The following is an 8,046-nucleotide window of genomic DNA, read 5'->3' as shown; positions in this document are numbered from 1 at the left end:
GAGAAGGACTGAGTCGTCATAAAGTTTGTGTCTTGCTTCCTACACCAACCAAAGCCTCTGTTTAGACGTGGTTAAATTCGTTATTGTTCTTTATTATTTCATTTCTTTTTCTTGTTATTGTTGTCAGAAGTATCGGGGCTGCTGCTGCTACTGTATTCATTTATTTTTTCAGACATTTATATGTATTATATTTTCCTTCGCAGGTTATAATTTTCTTTCAGTTTAACTTTCGCTTACTTTCTTTCATAAACTAATTTCAGTTTTTCTTTCGTTCATAAGCCTCCTCCCATTTTCTTTCAATTTCCATTGCTTTTCCTTCACTTTGTTATTTATTTATTGTCATTTTCCTCTCATCCTCTTCATCATCATCGTCTTGTTTTTATTATTGTGGTTGCCATTGTAGTGGTTCTTGTTGTTGTTCGTATTACTATTCCCATTATCATTATCCTCTTCTTTCAATTTTGCTTCTATTTCATGCCAAGTGTCTTCCCGACACCTAGAGCAAAGAAACTCACTGTATACATTGGTAGGCCATTAAAATAAACGCACCAGATTGTTCAGTTACAAAGGCTTGTAATAGATAAAAAGGGAGAAGAAATAAAGTAAAAAGAAGGAAGAAAATAAAGAAATAGGTAAAAAAAGGAAAAATGTAATGCAGAAAACAAATAAAAAAAGGGAAGAAAAGAAAGAAAATTCATATTATTGTTATTATTATTCCACCGTGGTTGACTTTGCCTTTCATCCTTCGGCGTCGATAAGATAAATACCAGTTGAGTACTGGGGTTGATGTGATCGCCTATACACATCCACAAAATTTCTAACCTTGTGCCTATAATAGTAGAAAGCATTATTATTATTATTATTATCATTATTATTATTATCATTATTATTATTATTATTATTATTATTGATTGAGCAGCGCATGTCATCAAAGTGACATTGGGGTAAAATATACCAAGCTCAGTATACCAGTCATGACTACCCGTCTAACAAGGGTACATCAGGGACATACATCACAACAATATGTGCGTGACATGGTGATCATATATGAATACAAACAACGCATAACCTTGCAAGGGGGTGGTGGCAATTAGAGATTTCTTTAGGTCGAGCAGCCCATTCTGCTCAAAAGATCTGTGAATAAGGGTTGTTTAAGGATGTTAAATGAAACATGCATGTTTCCAGAGCTGAATTATCTAAACCCCAAAGAATCCCTCTCAACACATGGTTATGATGCTCCCCCACTGCTTCTGCTCGTGATCAGAGATGCACATATCGTCAGCTATCAAATGACATCTTTTACTGGTGAAGGTCAAACAACCGACAAGCAAATCTGTGGTATTGAGCAGAATATTTGCTGTAGCCCATCTTTTATACCAAGACAAAATATGTACATAATGATAACACTTTCAATCAGTTAAGATCAGAAGCCATGAGATCCACCATTTCGTATTGCATCAGGCATTCTGGTACTGCATTTCCATCTTACCTCGCAGAACTCTCAACTTTACTTCCTCCGGTTAATTCTGTAAGCGCAGACAACAACCTCTTGTCATGTCTCTAACAAACTCTCTTTCCACAATACGTAACACTCAAGCGCCAATCTCAAACCCTAGCTGTCCCCCATAGATCAGTTTTCTAAGCATGTTCTACCCTTATGTTAATTCCAGTCTCTCCGACATTAAACTCAAATCTTGTTCGTAGTCTTCCTAATGCCACCACAACTATTCTCATGACGCCAGTTCCTATTTTCATTCCACACATTCATGCGATTTCGTCTCTTAGTAGTTTATCCTTTAAAAAAAAATGTCCACCTACGCGGGCGTTCAAAAGAATGTAAATATATTTGATTTTGGTTTCCTTAATCCACTACAACAATGTCTGGTCTCCGAGCACCAATTTCTAAGTCATATTGGATTGTAAACTCCCATAGGATTTTTATACTCATTATTCTCAGTAACGCCTTCTCACGTTCCTAGCATTTCGGTGTTCTTTCATCACCGTGTTTTAGAAGTTTTTCGCTGCCTTTTAGATCCCTTAATTTAATAAGAATCTTTCATCCGGCCAATTCCATTGCAATTTCGAATTGTCTGGAGATAAACTGAAATGTTTTTTATGTTTCCATATTGGTCACCGAATCAGATGCTGTAGCGGGCATTTTATTATTTATATATATCCTGTACAAGAACCATGTCCATTATGATCTTTAATAATACTAATAATAATAATAACAACAATAATAATGATGATGATGATAATAATAATAATAATAATAATAATAATAATAATAATAATTATAATAATAATGACAGCAAAAGGGGCTGATTGCTACCTAACTCAGATAACAGGGAACCAAAAATTGGCAGAAATTCAAAAGATAGTGCTCATGGGAACTGCTCATATCCTACGCAAAATACTTTCTATGTAATCTCAAGTTTTAAAACAAACATGATTTTCTTATGGTTTCTTAAACATTCTCTAGAACAAAACTAAGTACAAAACCAAATATATGGCACCCTAGGCGTAACACCAACATGAAATTCCAACTTGTTGTCTCTTGAGGTCTCTGGGTGAGACTTGGAGCCAACTTGTACAAATGTAAAGCAAAAGTCAAACATATGATAATAATGATAATAATAATAATAATAATATAATAATAACAACAACAACAATGATGATAATAATAACAACATCAACAACAACTACAATAACAGCAACAACAGCGACTAGATAACAACCGACACAGTTGAAAGTAAAGATAACATCAGTAAGTTGAGGCTTCTGTGTATGTGCTTCTCTGTATTCGGTTCGAGTACAGTTTTTATTTCGTCACTTTTCATTGAGCTTGACAATATTTTCAAGTGTGGTCTTGTCAATGATGGAACTCTCGACCGCTAGAAATGGCAGAGATCCGTCTCTCCCTTACCAACCGTTATATAGATTAACAGTTCCAGCACGGAAGCTAGCGTCATGATTTGTCAGCGCGCTGGTTAGAAAATGATATAGCTTTTGTCGCTAAAATATGCAAACATACACAAACGAACACATATGCTTACGCACATAGGTATGTATGTATGTGTGTATGTATGTATGTATGTATGTATGTATGTATATATATATATAGATAGATATAAATATAAAAATATATATACATATGTGTATATATATATATGTTTATATATATATATATTATAAGCTCCCTCTTAATGGCTCTCTACACGAACACACACACACACATATATATATATATGTTTATATATATATATATATATTATATATATGTATATGTATAATATATATATATATATATTATATATATATGTATATGTATATATAAGCTTCCTCCTAATGGCTGACTATACATACACACATATTTATATAGCTTTCTTTAAAAATATCTTAATTATGGTAGTGACATGTAATCATGAATTCTTAATGAGAGGTTATCGAGTTACTGGATGTAATAAGCTCTTAACTCCATGGGAGGATTGCGTGAACGAGCATGTTATTGTGTTCAGAGCTCATAAGCTATTTTCTAAACTGCATAGTGTGAGTTTACAGATGCGAAGATATTTGTACATAAAGAGATGTTTTGCCGAATATAGAACAAGAGAACTATCATGTAAAGAGGATGAAAATACTTGTGGAGAGTTAGAAGTAAATTTAAAATGGAAGAGACAAAATGATTAAGCTTATGAGACGTAAATAGTAACAGCGAAATAACATGCCATTTCCAAAATATATTACTGCTACCGGTTCGTTTCAGCATTAAGAGTTCCAGAGTTTATTTCACATTAAGACCCTTTCAAAATGCATAAGTAAATATTCAAATGAACACAATTTCACAGGTACATATTTACGAAATACACAATGAGAATCCGATTCACTGCCATGTCCGTGTGTAATGGCTACCTGGTAGACTTTAATTAATCTATAGTGAATCTATGGAACGTAGCCTCTTAGTTTAACTTGCTAACAAGGGAACTAATACTGTGTAGGTAAGGAGACCCATGTTCATTACTGATATAAGATTTATTTTTAGTGTCTGCTTGAAACATTGGAATGTATGTTTTATAAATAATCTTTTCTACTCGAGCTACAAGGCCCGACATTTTTGTCAATTAGATCTACTCCAGTACACATCTGGTACCTAATTTATCGATCCCGAAAGGAAGAAAGGCAAAGTCAACCTCGGCGGAATGATAAAGGTCTTAGGCTGTTACGGGCCCAACATTTCCTTAACAATAAACAGTTGTTGTTATTATTATTATCATCATTATTATTATTATTATTATTATTATTATTATTATATTATTATTATTATTATTATTATTATTATTATTATTATTATCATCATCATCATTATTATTATTATTATTATAACACTCCAACTGCATTTTAAACAGTGAAAATTCGAATTTTCATTAAAGAAAATGAAAGAGGATTTGTAGAGGGTATGACTTAAAGGACTCAATAGGCATTTCTCGCCGGCCAACACATCAACTTACTCTTAATAAGGAAACTTAGTGTCGGGAGACGATTTCTGCTTCCCAGCCACATCGCTAAAGGAGGGACGAGTGTTACAAACACTGTCCGCATTGTTAATTTGAGGAAGGTCAGCAGTCCCGATGCAGACCAGCCGCCCTCTCTCTCAATGTTACTGATGTTGTCCAAGGGAAAGGCAAAGACTGATACAGCTTGGCACCAGTGACGTCGGAACTCATTTCTACAGCTGAGTCAACTGGGGCAAAGTGAAATAAGGTCTCTTGCTCAAGAAATCCGGTCCACAAATCGAACTCACAACTTCACGATCGTATGCTCGGCGTTCGAAACATTGAGCCATGAGCTTTCACAGTAGTAGTAGTAGTAGTAGTAGTAGTAGTAGTAGTAGTAGTAGTAGTAGTAGTAGTGGTAGTAGTAGTAGTAGCAGTAGTAGCAGTAGCAGCAGCAGTAGTAGTAATAGTAGTAGTAGTATTAATAGTAGTAGTTGTGGTATTAATAGTAGTAATAGTAGTAGTATTAGCAGCAGCAGCAGTTGCAGTAGTAGTAGTAGTGGTGGTGGGGGTAGTAGTAGTAGTAATAGTAGTAGTAGTAGTAGTAGTAGTGGTGGTGGTTGTAGTAGTAGTGGCAGTAGCAGTAGTAGCAGCAGCAGCAGTAGCCACGGCGGGGGAAGAGATAGCTTGTTTTTAATAGCAGCAGTAGAAGTCGCGGCAGCAGAAGCCTGGGTGCCCGAGCACCAGAGACATACGAAAATAACTAAGAAATCTTTTTGAATACCGCTTGATGGAAATATTCAAAGTGGTGCAACGGTTATTTAATATTTCTTTTCATATTTCTTAATTTGGTAATAATAGCTAATTGAATGAATTAATCATTGAAGAAACGAGTGAATGAAGGAAAGAAAGAATAAAAGATAGCGTTTTCTTGTTTTTTTTTTGTTGTTTTTATTTATTTACATTTTTCTTGTCAATGATTGAAGAAAGTTTGCTTGAGGAGACAAGACATATATAAAAAAAAACGGTATTACAAAATGGAAAGAGAATGAGTGTAGGGAAACTTATGTAAGAACAACAACAACAACAACAAGAGCAATAACAACGACAATACTATTATTATTATTATTATCATTATTATTATGATTATTATTATTATTATTATTATTATTATTATTATTATTATTATTATTATTATTATTATTACTATTATTACTATTATTATTATTATATTATTATTATTATTATTATTATTATATTATTATTATAAAATTAAACACATATCAATACACATTTACATAAGTACACATATAAATATCAATATTTATATCAATAAAATATACATATATATATATAATATATATATATATATATATATATGATTATTGTTATTATTATTATTATTATTATTATTATTATATTATTATTATTATTATTATTATTATTATAAAATTAAACACATATCAATACACATTTACATAAGTACACATATAAACATCAATATTTATATCAATAAAATATACATACATATATACATATATATATATATAATATATATATATATATATACATATATATATATACAAATACACACAATACACATATGTATGTATGTATGTATGCAGCTTTCGTATATATGTATTCATACATTATGACATACAAAGACACACGCTATATATGTATATACATACAGATACATACTGCATATATATATATATTATAATATATATATATATATATACATATATATGTATATATATGTATGTATACCTGTTGACGTTTGAGTGTGTTTAAAGAGCGTCGTAGAAGAAGAAGAGGGTGATGGTTGTGAATGAAAACGATCATATAAATGAAAGAATGACTGAATGGAAAACAAGATAATGAATTATTAAAAAACACACTCAGCCACACAACAAAATATCTAAACGATGATAAATTAAAACTGTAAAGAAAAGTTAAGAAAGCGAGAAATGTCTAGGAAATGAAAGTTCACAATAAGAAAAAAAATGCTGTTAGAATACATTTATAAAGAGAAAATGATAAAATGAAAACGTTTAAGTTTTTCATTTTTTTTTTTCAGTATATATTTAAAAAAATGTAATGTTGAAATAAATAAAAGCGTTGGAAGAAAACCATTAAAAACATATAGTAAATAGGACGAATGAATAGAAGTTGTGGAGGTATCAGAATTTTTATGATGGTTAAAAAGAGTGGAGTAGTTAAAATTTTGAGTTAATAATAGCTACACCGATGGATAATTGCACAATATCAAATTTTAGAAAGATCAAATACAAGGTGTTATTGCTTATCACGAGTTTAGGCCCTGTTGTCAATGATCTACGATGTGAATTATTCCATCCATAAATTGGAATGAATTTCCATGGCTACTGTTAATGCACATGATTTGATATTGTTGAGTGAAGTGGCTCATCATAAAAAATAATTGAAGTTTGCAGATGAACAGGTGAGTATAATTACATGTAAATGATCATGATGCAATACATTCGACTCCTTGACATCTCACTTAAACCAAGGAAAAGCCACAAAAACAAAAATAGATTTTTGAGGAAGAACATAAACGGAGTAGGAAAAGGTAAGACTATACATAATAAAAGGAACAGTCGATTATATCGACCCCAGTGCGTAACTAGTACTTAATTTATCGACCCCGAAACAAGGAAATTCAATGTCAACCGCGGTGGAATTTGAACTGAGAACGTAACGGCAGAGGAAATACCTATTTCTTTACTACCCAAAAGGGGCCAAACTCAGGGAGACAAACAAGGACAGACAGACGGTTTAAGTCGATTATATCGACCCCAGTGCGTAACTAGTACTTAATTTATCGACCCCGAAACGAGGAAATTCAATGTCAACCGCGGTGGAATTTGAACTCAGAACGTAACGGCAGAGGAAATACCTATTTCTTTACTACCCAAAAGGGGCCAAACTCAGGGAGACAAACAAGGACAGACAGACGGTTTAAGTCGATTATATCGACCCCAGTGCGTAACTAGTACTTAATTTATCGACCCCGAAACGAGGAAATACAATGTCAACCTCGGTGGAATTTGAACTCAGAACGTAACGGCCGACGAAATACCTATCTCTTTACTACCCAAAGGGGGCCAAACTCAGGGGAGACAAACAAGGACAGACAGACGGTTTAAGTCGATTATATCGACCCCAGTGCGTAACTGGTACTTAATTTATCGACCCCGAAAGGATGAAAGGCGGAATTTGAACTCAGAACGTAGCGGCAGACGAAATACCGCTAAGCATTTCACCTACCGTGCTAACGTTTCTACGAGCTCGCCGACTTTACATTAGAAAAGAATATTCTTTTCTACTGTAGACACAAAGCTTGAAATTTTGGGGGAAGAGGTCAGTCGATTAGATCGACCCCAGTACGCAACTGGTACTTGATTTATAGACCCCGATATGATGAAAGGTATAGTCGAACTTGACGGAATTTGAACTCAGAACGTAAAGGCTTGCTAACGTTTCTGCCACCTCGCCGCCTTGCGCATATAAGCATATCGACAAAGAAATA

Source organism: Octopus sinensis, linkage group LG11, assembly GCF_006345805.1.
Source record: "Octopus sinensis linkage group LG11, ASM634580v1, whole genome shotgun sequence".
NCBI lineage: Eukaryota > Metazoa > Mollusca > Cephalopoda > Octopoda > Octopodidae > Octopus > Octopus sinensis.
Note: the sequence above shows the minus strand (reverse complement) of the source record.